Here is a 16166-nt window from a genome sequence, read left to right as displayed (position 1 = left end):
AATTGTCACCTGATTAATTGTGCTGATGTGGTTATGTATGTGGGTTACACTTTGTGATTTATGTGCTTGCGCCTTCATGTTTACTTATTAAGATTACATATGAACATTTATTTGCTTATGCTGATATGATGCTAATGAGCTGTTTATTATGTAAGATACATATTTGCTGCTTTGCGTATGGATTGCATATTTATACATTTCTGTTTGTTGTCATAACTACTCTTTAATTTGGTATATATAAATGCTGATATACTGTGTACGAACATAGAGTTTAGGTCACACTATGGTATTAATTATAGATTGTTCACTTGGCAGAGCCTCGTTGTAGGGATTGTGCTACATCCACTTGTTAACATTCTGTTCTCTACTGGTATATTTACTCGCTATTGCATGTTTCGCTTACGCTTAGTGCCTTATATTTTAAGATAAGAAAATGAACTGCTGTAATTCTACGAACGACATTGGTACAAGAAACTTCATAGAAGTCACATGAGCTGGAGGTTTTATGGAAGCTGTATAAATTTATGCTAATAGGAAGGAAGCTAACGATATGACATACCAACACTAGGTTTAGACCATTGACAGTTATTACACTGCATTCTTCGTGAGCAATTGAGATAGTAAGTGACACTTGACACAAGAAATACTCCACATGTTTGCTTCTGTTTTGCCATGATTCTTAAATCATGTACACACTGTGAATTATTATGGTCATACACACTCCGTACTCATACTTACTTGCTGAAAGTTATTCGAACTAAAGGCTGTTAGAGGTCATGTATGCATTTCTTTTATTTTATGATGGACAAGGTAACCAAAATGTATTTTATAATTCATAATGAGTAGAAGATTTGGCTCAGGTGGACTACATAGAGGTTGTGTGTGGACATTGTGTCTTCAGATTGCATGGGATGATAAATTGAAGTTTGCACTAGGATTTTGTCTGTACTTGTTCGAGGAGAGTTGTTATGGAAGTGAAATGATATTGGTAATAAGGTTTATATGTATCGACGTATTGAAGAGGTATTATTGAGGTATTGAGATTGTGTGAAGTTGATGATTATTGGAGTTTTGGTGGACAAGAGGTATGGTAAATGATATTGATGATAAGGTTTATATGTATCGATGTAAGAGGTATTATTGAAGTATTAAGATTATGTGATGATGATGATTATTGGAGTTTTGGTGGATAAGAGGTGAAGTAAGTGAGGAGCATTTTTTTTTTGTTGGTCTATATGGAACAAGGAGGATGAAGATGGCAGACTAGAACACTCAAGTGGAAAGAAGATTGTCCACACACACACTTTGTTAAATCAATAAGCAGTATTTTTTTTTTTTTTTTTTTTTTTTTTTTTTTTTGAGAGAGGAAGTATTTGCATATCTTGGCACACTGACAGTTGTTCAGCAACTGTACATTTTGATTTGGCTTGGCAAACATTGGTCTTGACATGATGACTATGACGTTGACTAACTATTATTGACTGTTATACACTGTTACCACTACTACTTGATACACATGTTGAACATCAAATTCTGACAGAATTGCATTTGCATAGTTAACACTATTCAATTACACAGTAGTACTTAATGTGGATGAAAGATGAGTGAGTGTGTCTTGTGTGTTTTCCTTTCCTAATCCCAAATAATTGGTACCGACCTATCTCCTGAATATTATTTTACTTGTTTGTTGTGGCTTGCACTGACACCCATAATTATTATAGGTTTACTGGTATTTGTGTATTTGTAATAGTTAATATGACAATTATCTGATATCAATTGTGTGTTTATTATATTTTGTATGTTTAGTGTAAGAGCATTGATAATAATTTTGTAAAAGCAATTGTGTGTGCCTTCAAACTGTTGTTTGTGCTTGCACCTATTCAACATTGCTGGGTGCCACTTGGAAATGTTTAATTTCTGCTGATAAACTCTGATGAACTGTCTAATTAGTGATAGTGAATATTATGGACTGTTACCTGCATTTGTTCAACATGATGGGTGCCACTAGGAGATGTTTAATTTCTGCTAATGAACTCTGATGAACTGTCTAATTAGTGATAGTGAATATTATGGACTGTTACCTGCAGCTGTTCAACATTGCTGGGTGCCACTGTTGGAACTGCTTCTATTGAGATAATGTCACTTGTTGGTGTCTGCACCTGCTCAACATTGCTGGGTGCCACTGATGGAACTGCTTCTACTGAAATGTCACTTGTTGGTGTCTGCACCTGTTCAACATTGCTAGGTGCCACTGATGCAATGCTTCTACTGAAATGATGTCACTTGTTGGTGTATGCACCTGCTCAACATTGCTGGGTGCCACTGATGGAACTGCTTCTACTGAAATAATGTCACTTGTTGCTGTCTGCACCTGCTCAACATTGCTGGGTTTCACTGATGGACTGCTTCTACTGAAATGATGTCACTTGTTGGTGTCTGCACCTGCTCAACATTACTGGGTGCCACTGATGGACTGCTTCTACTGAAATGATGTCACTTGTTAGTGTCTGCACCTGTTCAACATTGCTGGGTGCCATTGATGGACTGCTTCTAATGAAATGATGTCAATTGTTGGTGTCTGCATCTGTTCAACATTCCTGGGTGCCACTGTTGAAGCTCTTTAAATACTGCTGATGAACTGTTATGAGACTGCTATTTGCACCTGTTGATCATTGCTGGGTGCTACTGTTGGAACTGTCAACTACTCTGAGGAGTCCTACTTGTTTATTTAACTATTGAAAGGATTTTATGTGAATATTTGTATAAACTGAGTTTTTGTGTGTTTACTGTTGATGAGATGTTATGAGACTCTTACCTGCACCTATTCGTCATTGCTGACGCTATTGATTGAATTGTTTAACCACGTGATACTTGTGTAAACTCTTATGTAAAATCATATGTATGCAAGCATTTGTATTCCTTACTGTATTTTATATATTAGGTTATTGAAGGGTCAGTGCAAAGCCAAAATTTATTTAGTTATGTGATATTTACTTATTAATATTACTTTTTAATTTTTGTCTGTATTTTTTGGACGAATTTGGTGGTATTTTCACCACCAATGCTGGCAAAAATACCATAAAATTCTAGCCCGTGGAGGAGGGGCATATGAAGGGTGGCTACACTGAGTCACAGCGCCAGAGATTGCGCCAAAGAGTATTATTCAGCCGCCTCCACTGGCAGTGCTTGTCGAGATGTGGTAGTGGAGAGTGCTTGTCGTGAAGTCGGCGTGGAGAGTGCTTATTGAGATGTGGGCAGTAGGAGTTCTGATGTAGCCGTGACTAGTTGTGAGCATGTTGTATGCAGTTGTTCTGATGGGCTAGACAGCCGATGCTGTTCGATTGCGGATGTTGTAAAGATTAGAGTGTATTTTTCGTCAATATATATGAAGGTAAAGAAAATCTTTTATTTTTTATTTCAAACGTGCTAAATAACAATGCCTCTTTGTCACAGATTCAGTCAACAAAGCATCTGACTTGTGTTCATGTATTAGAGTGTAATTCTGGTTTCTATGTGCAATTATAGTATTTCTGTTTTTTTTTATTACTTCAGTGTACATGGTGCTTAAATTACCTTGTCTTATTGAGGAAGAACCATGCCAGATGTGTACGTTGAATCACACTTCCACACACGGAACACTTACACTTGTGTTTTGTTGTTTCGTAGGTTTTATAGTTGCTGGGGACTTAATTAATTATTTGTGTTAACGGAAGTTTTCTTTCATTCTTTGTTGTTATTCTATGCAGTCAGATTGCGTACTAATATCAGTCAGGGCCAACCGGTTACGAGACTGCGTAATCGGACAGTCAGCTAATAAAATTAAAATTATTTGCATAATAAAATATAATTTAAACCCCATGCACTCTCACCACGGACAATCCAGTGGCCGACGGCCTTTATTTAGCGATTGCGAGCAGCGGCGTTTGCGTAGACCTGTCACTATTAACAATGAAGAAACACTGTGTGAAATAACCGCAGCAATCAGTGTGGGACGTAGACGAACGTATCCGTTAGGAGAGTGCGCTGAAATTTGGCGTTGGTGGTTTATGGCAGAAGACGAAGGCGTGAGTGCCTTTGCTAACAGCACGACATCGGCTGCAGCGCCTCTCCTCGGCTCATGACGATGTCTGTTGGACCCTAGACAACTGAAAAAAGTAGCCTGCTCAGATGAGTCTCGATTTCGGTTTGTAACAGCTGATGGTAGGGTTCGAGTGTGGCGCAGACCCCCCGAAGCCATGGACGCATGTGGTCAAGAAGGCACTGTGCAAGCTGTTGGTGACTCCATAATGGCGTGGGCTGTGTTTACATGGAATGGACTGCGTCCTCTGGTCCAACTGAACCAAAAATTGACTGGGAATAGTTATATTCGGCTACTTTGAGGCCATTTGCAGCCATTCATGGACTTCAAGAAGAACATTCTTGACAGTTCGAGCAAATGATTTGGCCACCCAAATCGCCCAACTTGCGTCCCACCGAAAATTTGTGGGATATAATCGAGAAGTCAGTCCGTTCACATAATACTGCAGCGCCAACACTTTCGCAGTTATTGACGGCTATAGAGGCGGCAAGGCTCAATATTTCTGCAGGGCACATCCAACGACTTGTTGAGTCAGTGACACGTCGAATTGCTGCACAACGCCGGGCAAAAGGAGATCCGACTCGATATTAGGAGCTATCCTACCATTTTTGTCATCTCGGTATACAAACAAAGGCAGAATGAATGGTTCAGTTTTGTTTGACTCACAGAAGAGTATCACGGAAGCTCTAAGAAACCAGAACTGGCAAACGCTAAAGAACCAGTTATCTCGTAAAAGCCTGCTTACGACGTTTCATTTATCAGTTTTAAGCGAAGAATCTAGAAGTAAACTTCAGCTCCCTTCGAACGTACTTACCTGTGGTTTCTAGATTGAACTCGATGTATAATCGATGGAAGTTAATTCTACATCTACATCCATAATCCTCAAGCCACCTGACGGTGTGTGGCGGAGGGTACTTTGAGTACCTCTATCGGTTCTCCCTTCTATTCCAGTCTCGTATTGTTCGTGGAATGAAAGATTGTCGGTATGCCTCTGTGTGGGCTCTAATCTCTCTGATTTTATCCTCATGGTCTCTTCGCGAGACATACTTAGGACGGAGCAATGTACTGCTTGATTCCTCGGTGAAGGTATGGTCTCGAAACTTCAACAAAAGCCCGTACCGAGCTACTGAGCGTCTCTCTTGCAGAGTCTTCCACTGGAGTTTATGTATCATCACTGTAACGCTTTCGCCATTAATAAATGATCCTGTAACAAAGCGCGCTGCTCTCCGTTGGATCTTCTCTATCTCTTCTATCAACCCTATCTGGTACGGATCCCACACAGGTGAGCAGTATTCATGCAGTGAGCGAACGAGTGTACTGTAACCTACTTCCTTTGTCTTCGATTTGCATTTCCTTAGGATTCTTCTAATGAATCTCAGTCTGGCATCTGCTTTACCGATGATTAATTTTATATGGTCATTCCATTTTAAATCACTCCTAATGCCTACTCCCAGATAATTTATGGAATTAACTGCTTCCAGTTGCTGACCTGCTATATTGTAGCTAAATGACAAAGGATCTTTCTTTCTATGTATTCGCAGTACATTACACTTGTCTGCATTGAGATTCAATTGCCATTCCCTGCGCCATGCGTCAATTCGTTGCAGATCCTTCTGCATTTCAGTACAATTTTCCATTGTTACAACCTCTTGATATTCTACAGCATCATCTGCAAAAAGCCTCAGTGAACTTCCGATGTTATCCACAAGGTCATTTATGTATATTGTGAATAGCAACGGTCCTACGACACTCCCCTGCGGCACACCTAAAATCACTCTTACTTCGGAAGACTTCTCTCCATTGAGAATGACATGCTGCGTTCTGTTATCTAGGAACTCTTCAATCCAATCACACAATTGGTCTGATAGTCCATATGCTCTTACATTGTTCATTAAACGACTGTGGGGAACTGTATCAAACGTCTTGCGGAAGTCAAGAAACACGGCATCTAAAAGTGTTGTCAGCTGGTTTTATGGCAACTTTTCAAAAACGACACAAATTACAATTTATTTGATTTGTTCTACATTTATTGTCAGTATTGGCAATACGGTAACATGTTTCATCTGTTACATAAACAGAAGATCACAGGAAGATTCTTCCAATAATCAGAGTAACAGTGGCAGATGGGTGTATTTTCACAACCCAGTTATGACAAAGTAATACCACAACATTTTCAGTTTACACTGTAAGTCAACACTACGTCTTGTGATAACTGATGTTACTGCACAGAAATATATGCAATTAACACGAAGAAAATGGCACCGTTATACAAACAGGCAGCAATCTTGTAGTACTGCACTATCGATGTTTAGGCACGAGCTGAATTTTTACCGAAGAGATTCCCAAAAGTTACAGCATGATATTTACATAAAAACGTTAATCATACTAACGCGGAGATATCAGCGTGGTGGTAGCCGAACGCAGACGAAATATTTTTTGGTGGGAAGGGGTTTTTATAACCTGGCGTAAGATATTTTGGGATTTTGGAAACTACGTATTTGTTTATAATACTGCTTGGTTAAAATTTATTAAAATAGATGATCTATATGTTGAAGCAATAACTTTTTTTACAAAACAGTAAATTACAAAAGGTTACAAAACTATTTTTTATAGCTACGACGTTAATTCCCTACTACATGTACAGTTGCTATGTTTCAAATTATGGTAATTATGTAAGTTCTTAATTAATGACTGAATTATTGGAGGGTGTCAGTCAGTCTAGAAAAAACGGGGCAACAAGTGTCTAACGATAAACTTTGGAATCAAGCATGTGTAATGACACAAAAAGTAATTGTGGTTTTGGATGTTTCAGAACTTCAAGTTAATTAGTTACAGAAAATTTAAAACACGTTACCTTGAAGGCTAGATTCCAGATTTTCTAATGTTTTGTATCCATGTCTGTAAAATTACTGATTAACTCAGTCGAGATCTACAATACCCGCTAGTCTATACTAATAATTTCAGTTGTTAAATACTATTAATTAATATGATTTCCTTAAACCCAAATGCATTCTTGCAATTGGTAAATTGAAAATTATTAATTAAATCCAGAATTTACATGAAATAGTGCCTGAATAATAATTATAGGGGTTTAGGCGTATACAACAGATATACGATGTGCATAGATATAGTGGAGACGGTGTAAGAAAATCCCTGACAGCTCGCAACATCGTTTACAACGGCTGTAGGAAAAAAACACTAGCCTCCTAAGGAGCTGTGACAATACTGAGGCGCTGCCATACAAACGTATACAGAATCGCATTACGTTATTGGTCGAGATAGGCCAGCGAAGCTGCAACGATCAGCCCGCTGCAACTGTCAAGGATCAGTTTACGCCGACTCGACTAGAGCCTCAAAAAGAAGGAAAAAAATTATTAGTAGGAGTGCAATCATATCAAGTGGGGTAGTTCTAGCTGGCTATCTTATACCCCCACGTCACTCCCGTAGGGACTGCTCAGGCAAGATTAGACAGTGTGCACCAAAACATAGTCATTCTTCCAGCTCTCCATTCGTGACTAGACTGGGAAGAAACGCTAGCTTTTTTTCGTGGCAGTATTTATTTATGCGAACAAAGACGTGGAGCACAAATAGATAAAATTTGTTAGCATTACAGAACACGCTGTAGACATGTATGTGCGGAATGCGTTTCGTTCTAACGGTAACAGTGTTACGGAGATCCTACTGAGATTCTCAGAAACTGCAGTGGCAGACACTACTGGAAATAAGTTGGTCCTAACAAAGTTTATTACTGTTAAAATTTTGACATCGTACATTCCAAGAAGAGCAGGGCAATATATTACTTCGTTCCACATACACCTCACCAACTGACCACCAAGGGTAATCCAAAAAAATGTATCTCGTACATTAACTTAACGGCAATCGCTCTTCCCGCGAGTCACTCGCTAATGACGCCAAAAGTATCCTACGCCCCACAACCTGAAGTGCAGTGTGGAGTATAGACGTAGATGAAGATGAAAGGTATGGTTGAGTAAGGAAGAGGGCATCTGCGGAGAAAAGGCTTACTAACACGCTTTGCTCATTGCATAGAACGGAGTCCTATTAGTCTGTTTAATACACTGATCTTGTAATGGTGAAATGTCTTGTGAACATAAACATGAGCTTGTTAACGATTACTCGTTCAACATAAGATGAAACTAGCAATGGAAGGCAGAGACTAGAGAGTTACCTCTTTTCGTTTGTGTTAAGTTAAACTGTGATATTAATTATGACTAATTCTAATGGAAAAATGCAAAGAAAATTGAATGCAAAGAACGCGATCATTTTTGCTTAAAATTTGTGTTCGCGGCGCGAACGGGATGTTTTGATGTTAGGGAGCTGCTGGAAATTTTTCAGCAGTAGCGGCCTACTGTAATCTCAGGCATTAGTCCAGCGGGCTGACTGATTTACGACCGACGCTGGCATCCGCGCCGTCCAGACGACACGAACGGCCATTTCTCTTGCGGAGTGTTCCCAGAATCGCATCACCCCGATTTGAAGCTACGGTGTTTTGAGCTAAAGTGATTTTTTTTCTCGCTCGAGATGTCATGTTGAAGAGATAATTAAAAGTATATGGTTCGCTTGGGTTGATGTTGGGTTAGATTAATGATATGCTAGCGCCAAAACAATTGGTCAAAGCTCTTTAGAAGCTTACGTTAGTTTCTCAGAATCGCCGCATTAACGATTTTTCTTCATTGCTTCTCATAAAGCAAGGAAGGAATTGAAATCAGCGCATATAATAAAATAATTTTCAGTTTTCGTGTACATTGATTACTGGTGGTAACAAATTACACATTAGGTTTTTAGGGAAAACTATGTTTTATGGATCTGTTCTCGTAAAATCTCATTTAAAAATAGAGGAATTAAGCTCTCATTAATATCTGATAATGAAATGAAACAATATAGTTCCAGAAAGAGATTTTCAAGTCCCAAACATGTATGACGTGTATATGCAGACTGAAGCCACGAATGAAAATTTGTATCAGGGGCTCGAATCTCAGCCTTATTATAAATTTTCATTCGTCGCATCAGTCTGCATATACAGTATATATCACCTGATAATTATTATCAGTAACCTAACAATGAAAATCTTACAATGTGGAGGCACGACATTAATACACTGATCACCCAGAGCATTATGATCGCCGAGCTACTATCAACATAAATCCGTCCAGGCGATAGCAGCCTCACCTGGCGAGGAATGACTGCTAGTCAGGCACAAGCCCGGTACACGGCGTATGAGCGAGCGTGCTGCCCGTGCACAGAATGAAGAAGGCGCGCCATCTGAGTTGGACCCAAGGCAGATTGTTATGGCTCGGAGACTCGGAACGAGCATTTCGCAAACTGCACGACTTGTCGGGTGTTCGAGGAGTGCTGTGGTGAGTCTCTTTAACACGTGGCGAAACCAAGGTGAAACTACGTCCAGACGTCCTGGGGTTGGGCGGCCACCTCTCATTACAGATGTCGGACGTCGTAGACTGCGCAGACCGGTAAAATACACTACTGGCCATTAAAATTGCTACACCAAGAAGAAATGCAGATTCTAAACGGGTATACATTGGACAAATATACTAGAACTGACATGTGATTACATTTTCACGCAATTTGGGTGCATAGATCCTGAGAAATCAGTACCCAGAACAACCACCTCTGGCCGTAATAAAGGCCTTGATACGCCTGGGCATTGAGTCAAACAGAGCTTGGATGGCGTGTACAGGTACAGCTGCCAATGCAGCTTCAACACGATACCACAGTTCATCAAGAGTAGTGACTGGCGTATTGTGACGAGCCAGTTGCTCAGCCACCATTGACCAGACGTTTCCAATTGGTGAGAGATGGCGTGTACAGGTACAGCTGCCAATGCAGCTTCAACACGATACCACAGTTCATCAAGAGTAGTGACTGGCGTATTGTGACGAGCCAGTTGCTCAGCCACCATTGACCAGACGTTTCCAATTGGTGAGAGATCTGGAGAATGTGCTGACCAGGGCAGCAGTCGAATATTTTCTGTATCCAGAAAGGCCCGTACAGGACCTGCAACATGCGGTCGTGCATTATCCTGCTGAAATGTAGGGTTTCACAGGAATCGAATAAAGGGTGGAGCCACGGGTCGTAACACATCTCAAATGTAACGTCCACTATTCAAAGAGCCGTCAATGCGAACTAGAGCTGACCGAGACGTGTATTCAATGGCACCCCATACCATCACGCCGGGTGATTCGCCAGTATGGCGATGACGAATACACGCTTCCAATGTGCGTTCACAGCGATGTCGCCAAACACGAACGCGACCATCATGGTGCTGTAAACAGAACCTGGATTCATCCGAAAAAATGACATTTTTTCCATTCGTGCACCCAGGTTCGTCGTTGAGTACACCATTGCAGGCGCTCCTGTCTGTGATGCAGCGTCAAGGGTAACCGCAGCCATGGCCTCCGAGCTGATAGTCCATGCTGCTGCAAACGTCGTCGAACTGTTCGTGCAGATGGTTGTTGTCTTGCAAACGTCCCCATCTGTTGACTCAGGGATCGAGACGTGGCTGCACGATCCGTTACAGCCATGCGGATAAGATGCCTGTCATCTCGACTGCTAGTGATTCGAGGCCGTTGGGATCCAGCACAGCGTCCGTATTACCCTCCTGAACCCACCGATTCCATATTCTGCTAACAGTCAGTGGATCTCGACCAACGCGAGCAGCAATGTCGTGATACAATAGACCGCAATTGCGATAAGCTACAATCCGACCTTTATCAAAGTCGGAAACGTGATGGTACGCATTTCTCCACCTTACACGAGGCATCACAACAACGTTTCACCAGGCAATGCCGGTCAACTGCTGTTTGTGTATGAGAAATTGGTTGGAAACTTTCCTCATGACAGCACGTTGTAGGTGTCACCACCGGCGCGAACCTTGTGTGAATGCTCTGAAAAGCTAATCATTTGCATATCACAGCATCTTTTTCCTGTCGGATAAATTTCGCGTCTGTAGCACGTCATCTTCGTGGTGTAGCATTTTTAATGGTCAGTAGTGTAGGACGGGCGGAGAACTGTGGTGGAACTAACTTCAGAGTGGGCATCCATGGGACAATTCAAGCTCGTAAAAGGCACGATGACGGCCAAGGAGTATCGTACACTGGTTACAGACCATGTACACCCCTTCATGACGACGATGTTTCCGGACGGAAGTGGCATTTTTCGACAAAATAATGTGCCATATAACAAGACCAGGAGTGTGATGGAGTGGTTCGAGCGACAGAGTGGCGAGTTCCAATTGATGTGCTGCCCCCCCCCCCCCCCCCCCCCCCCAACTCGCTAGATCTGAGCCCGATCGAGCGCATCTGAGATGTGATTGAACGTGGCGCCAGAGCTCATCGCCTTCTCCACGGAATTTACGCGAATTAGGTTATTTGTGTGTCTAGATGTGGTGCCAACTTCCTCTAGCGACCTATGAAGGCCTCATTCCTTCCATACCACGACGGGTCGCCGCTGTTATCCGTGACAAATCTGAACATATCCGCTATTAGGTAGGTGGTCATAATCTTCTGCCTGATCGGTGTATATGTATGTACTTCCTTAGAATGTGTTTACTGAGAGAGCTGGTGTAACGGTTAGCACATTGGATTCCCATTCTGAAGGGCGACGGTTCAAACACTCGTCGGACCAACCTGATTTACGTTTTCAGCGATATCCGTGAATTACTCCACGCAAATGCCGGGATGGTTCCTTTAAAAGGGCACGGCCGATTTACTTGCCCACCCTCGAAACAATCGGCGCTTGTGCGGCGTTTACAGTAACCTCGATATCGACGGGACGTTAAACCCTAATCTTCCTTCCTTTCTTGCTTACTTTCTTGCGAATATATTTCCGCAACCTTCATACTGTTCGTTGATGGAATCGATTCATGAAGGCATTGGTAGATATTACACTGCTTGCGTTCGATAGGATTTGAGACTACAGAACTTACAGGCTACTCGATTCTCCGGATGTTAAACCTCGTTGATATAGGAGTGCATTTCTCATATTTCTCCATACGGACAGACATTAATGACCGTAAAACGTTTCATTATCTTTTATCTTGAAAACGTAACTGAGGGGTAGGAGCAAAGAGATAGAAGTGATACTGCCCACAAAAATGAGATAAGTGCTTCTAGAGCATGGTAAGGCGTGTAAAATTGTTGTGCCAAAGGGATACAAGTGAAATTCCATTCTGTGCTGCTCCATAGTGAACTAAAAGGAAACTAGTTACGAGAAGTTACAATTACGTTCATGTGGGGTTATACTGATTTTTTATGTTGCATATTATCTAAATACGAGTAACTTTCTTATTTTCTTCCACCTTTCTAAGCTGCAAAAGAAATGGTGATCATGTAGCATTGCATAAATGTTTTTTATGGCTGCAAATAGCAATCTTATGATTACTGAATTGATAGTCACAAATAATAAAGGATTACAGAGAAAACATAATCACATTCTTCTTAATTCACAACATTCTGGAAGGAAAGGGATACAAGCGCATACAGACTTTAAGAATTGTGATATAAAACTAATCATTTATATTAACCTGTAATTCCAACATGTGAACAATAAGTTAACATGTGAGCGAAAGAAGAAGAAGCCCACATAAATAAACTGACACTAATATGAATCTGACTTATGAATTGCTTCATCTGCTGACTTATAGCCTCTAGGCAGATTTTCTAAAAACGTTATATTAAAAATAGGGCTTGTTTCAAGTACTTGATTTTTCACTCGTATAAAAGCGTTGACAATTTTGGAATGATTTTATTTGTTAAATGATTAAAAGCAGATCTAGAAGAATATGATTTTTCCAGTCGTTATTATTTTTGGGTGTGTTCTCCTGAATGAATGTAGAAATAATTATACCAGCATGATTATTTTCCATCTACATATGCCAGCTTAAGTCTGGAACGTAATTAATTGTAATGTAAACTTGTGAATAATAGAATTAATGAATTTAGATAAATTGTACAGATGTCAGAAGATATATTAATTGTGTCCAGTATCGTCTATAATCACTAGTAGGGTAGCATAGAATCTTCTTCCAATATAGAAAAAAATTATCTAATAATTCAGCTACTGCTTTTTGAATCTCTTTGTAGTAAAGAACATGCTCTCTCTTGAAACATATTAACTCGGGGTCTATTTTCAGTGACTGAGGCTCACAGAAAATGTTATCTGTTTTGTCAAAACGTTGAATCGTCATGGATGGTTGACATACGGTATCTGATATTCACCTGTGTTAGCACACATTTGTGAAATGTTTGGTGCGGAAACAGTTACGGAATAGAGTGGAATAATACCGAGCAATCAGCTTTGAATGCAAGACAGTTATAAAATTATGTATTCGGGGTTTATCGTAATAATCAATAGCGAAAACTGACACGAATGTACGACAATACAAACAAAAACGTTCCAGTAAGTATGATTCCGCGAACCACCTGTTTGCTAGATAAAAGCGAATGTGTGGTTTAGAGCCGGCACTCACTACAGAGTAAACATTCTCCTAGTTAATACAAAGGAACTTGAAACGTAAACTTGATTCGAATTTCACAAATGTGCCACTATTCCGAAAGGTGGTACATGCATGATGGGGCATCGACATTTTCTTGTGAAAGACGACACATAACGCGCGAGTATGATCCAAGATGGCCAAGCAGGGGGTGTACCTTGGCCCCCAAAATCACCTATCTTCTAGATTTTTCTGTCTGCGGTCACATTAAAAGTGTATAGCATTCCGGTGGAAACGGTTGAAGAACTAAAGTACTATAGTGCACAGACTTGTTAAGTTTCACGAGATGGTCCAGAGATGTTTGAAGGAATTCGTAGCTCAGTGCAGAAGCGAATGTAGTATTGCATCCAAAAGCAGGGACGACACATAGAACACCTCCATAACAGGTACTTGTAACATGTAACGTACTGAAGCAATACTGTATTTCTTTCAGAAATAGACCGTGGATGAAATCTGAAACCAATTAGAGAGAGGCTTAGTCAAAAAGTTTACATTTTAAATGCATTTGTACTAGTTAGGACAATATTACGTAACGAAGTCATTGGCGCCTTGTAACCTCACATTCAGAAGTATCTCATAGAGTCTCTGAAGATCCATCTTTATACAGAAGGTTACGGGACCACGGTTCTTATATATAGAATGTCAAATCAAAACAGCTTTCAGCCGTCTAAATTTCCAGCTAGTATTTTATTTGAACAGCCAGTTTCGGCCTCAAGCGCTTCACAGATTTGAAGGAACATTCCCACCTCTAGTCCAGTCAAAATAGGGGCCAGCACTCAGTGACTGGTATCCGTAGATTTTTGACACAGCACTTGGCGACTAAGTGAAGTGATTGGACTAAAGGCGGGAATCTTCCTACAAGTCGGCAGGTTGCGGACGTGAAGGTGGTGTAACGCAGCGCCGAAACTGGTTGCTCAAATAAAATAATAATTGGAAATTTAGACGGTTGAAAGGTGTTTTGATTCGACATTCTATCTCGTAAAGGGACGTTTACCCTCTTTACGAAAACTTTTTGTTTTTATTATCACATATTTTCACCTATCAATTTTCGCTGTTAATTATCATAGAGCCCGTAGATTCGTGTTTCTTGCTACATGTGTGACGAGACTGTTGCTCGTTTCAGATATATGTCTTCGAAATCGAAATGATAGTGTCACCAAGTCGATGATTACATGAATTCCATTCCCACCGAGCAAGGTGGCGCAGTGGTTAGCACACAGGACTCGCATTCGGGAGGACAACGGTTCAATCCCGCGTCCGGCCATCCTGATTTAGGTTTTCCGTGATTTCCCTAAATCACTCCAGGCAAATACCGGGATGGTTCCTTTGAAAGGGCACGGCCGACTTCCTTCCCCGTCCTTCCCTAATCCGATGAGACCGATGACCTCGCTGTTTGGTCTCTTCCCCTAAACAACCCAACCCAACCCAATTCCATTCTCTGTAATGATCAATTACACTAGAAGTTGGGCCTTTGTACGTGAAAAAAAAATCTCCCTGCATAGTTAAATAACTTTGGTATCAGTTCCAATTTGTTTTGTTATATTGGAAAATGCTGCGCTTTTGAGAAAAAAAGGAAAGAAATATTTCACACGGATAATTAATTACAAGAAAGCTTTGTGAAAGGTGGTTGGAAAATGCGAGAATTCATTTGTCACATTTGAATCTTCAAAGTTAATACAGTTGATTTTGTTCGCCGATTTGTCTGTTTGATAACATGTGGTCCGGCAAAGCCCATGGAAGCCTGTTTTTATGCATCAGTGAAGGCGAATCGGTTCAAACCGTTGTAAAAGGTGATGGTCATTGTTTTCAGAGATACAAAATAGATAAATCTTGGTGACTGCATAGAAAACAGCAATACGAAAAGTAGGTATAGAGCTTTAATTATCGCCTCGAAAAAATTAACTTCTGTAATTAATTATTTGTTTGTTGGCACATGTCCAACCGTGCAACGCACTGAAATCACCGCTACCAGAGAAACCAAAACAAAATGGCTCAGCTCATTAATAACGTCCAGTACTGGGCAGTAGATCTTTTTCCGTTTTTGAAAAGCGAGGAAAAATGATAACAGCTTAAAGTTCCGTCGACGACGTCGTCATCAGAGACGGAACAAGCTCGGAATAAGGAAAAATGGAGAAGGAAATCGGCCATGTCCTTTTCAAAGGCACTTTAGGCCATTTGCATTAAGCAGTTTTGGGAAGTCACGTGAAACCTAAACCTGGTTGCCCGAAAGCGATTTGAACCGTCGTCCTCCCGAAAGCAAGTCCACTGCACTAAACCTCGCACGGTTTCTATATTAGTAGGGAAACAACGCTGCAACAATTCGTGCTGAGCTAGTGGACTTGCACAGTAACAACGGACCGTCATATGAAACAGTGGCAAGATGGCCAACACACGTCCAGTATGGTCAAACAAGAATGACTGACGAAGAATGAAGTGGCAGACTGTTTCTCTCTGGAGAACCAAGAATAGCAATAGTAGTGGAGGCTCTTGTGCTCCAAGATCAGCATTTCGCGATTCAGGTGACAGTGGAAAAAGTGAAAACCAGTCATGGATCAGTTTTTA

At 40.8% G+C, this 16166-nt stretch overlaps 1 protein-coding gene across 10 annotated transcripts in view; it reads right to left on the bottom strand.

Annotated features, from left to right (window-relative positions):
• Window positions 1-16166, bottom strand: part of LOC126484627 (glutamate-gated chloride channel) — a 724772-nt gene that overhangs the window by 208508 nt on the left and 500098 nt on the right. The window lies entirely within an intron of this gene.

This window comes from Schistocerca serialis, chromosome 1 (genome assembly GCF_023864345.2).
Source record: "Schistocerca serialis cubense isolate TAMUIC-IGC-003099 chromosome 1, iqSchSeri2.2, whole genome shotgun sequence".
Taxonomy (NCBI): Eukaryota; Metazoa; Arthropoda; class Insecta; order Orthoptera; family Acrididae; genus Schistocerca; species Schistocerca serialis.
Note: the sequence above shows the minus strand (reverse complement) of the source record. Positions and strands in the feature narration are given on the sequence as shown.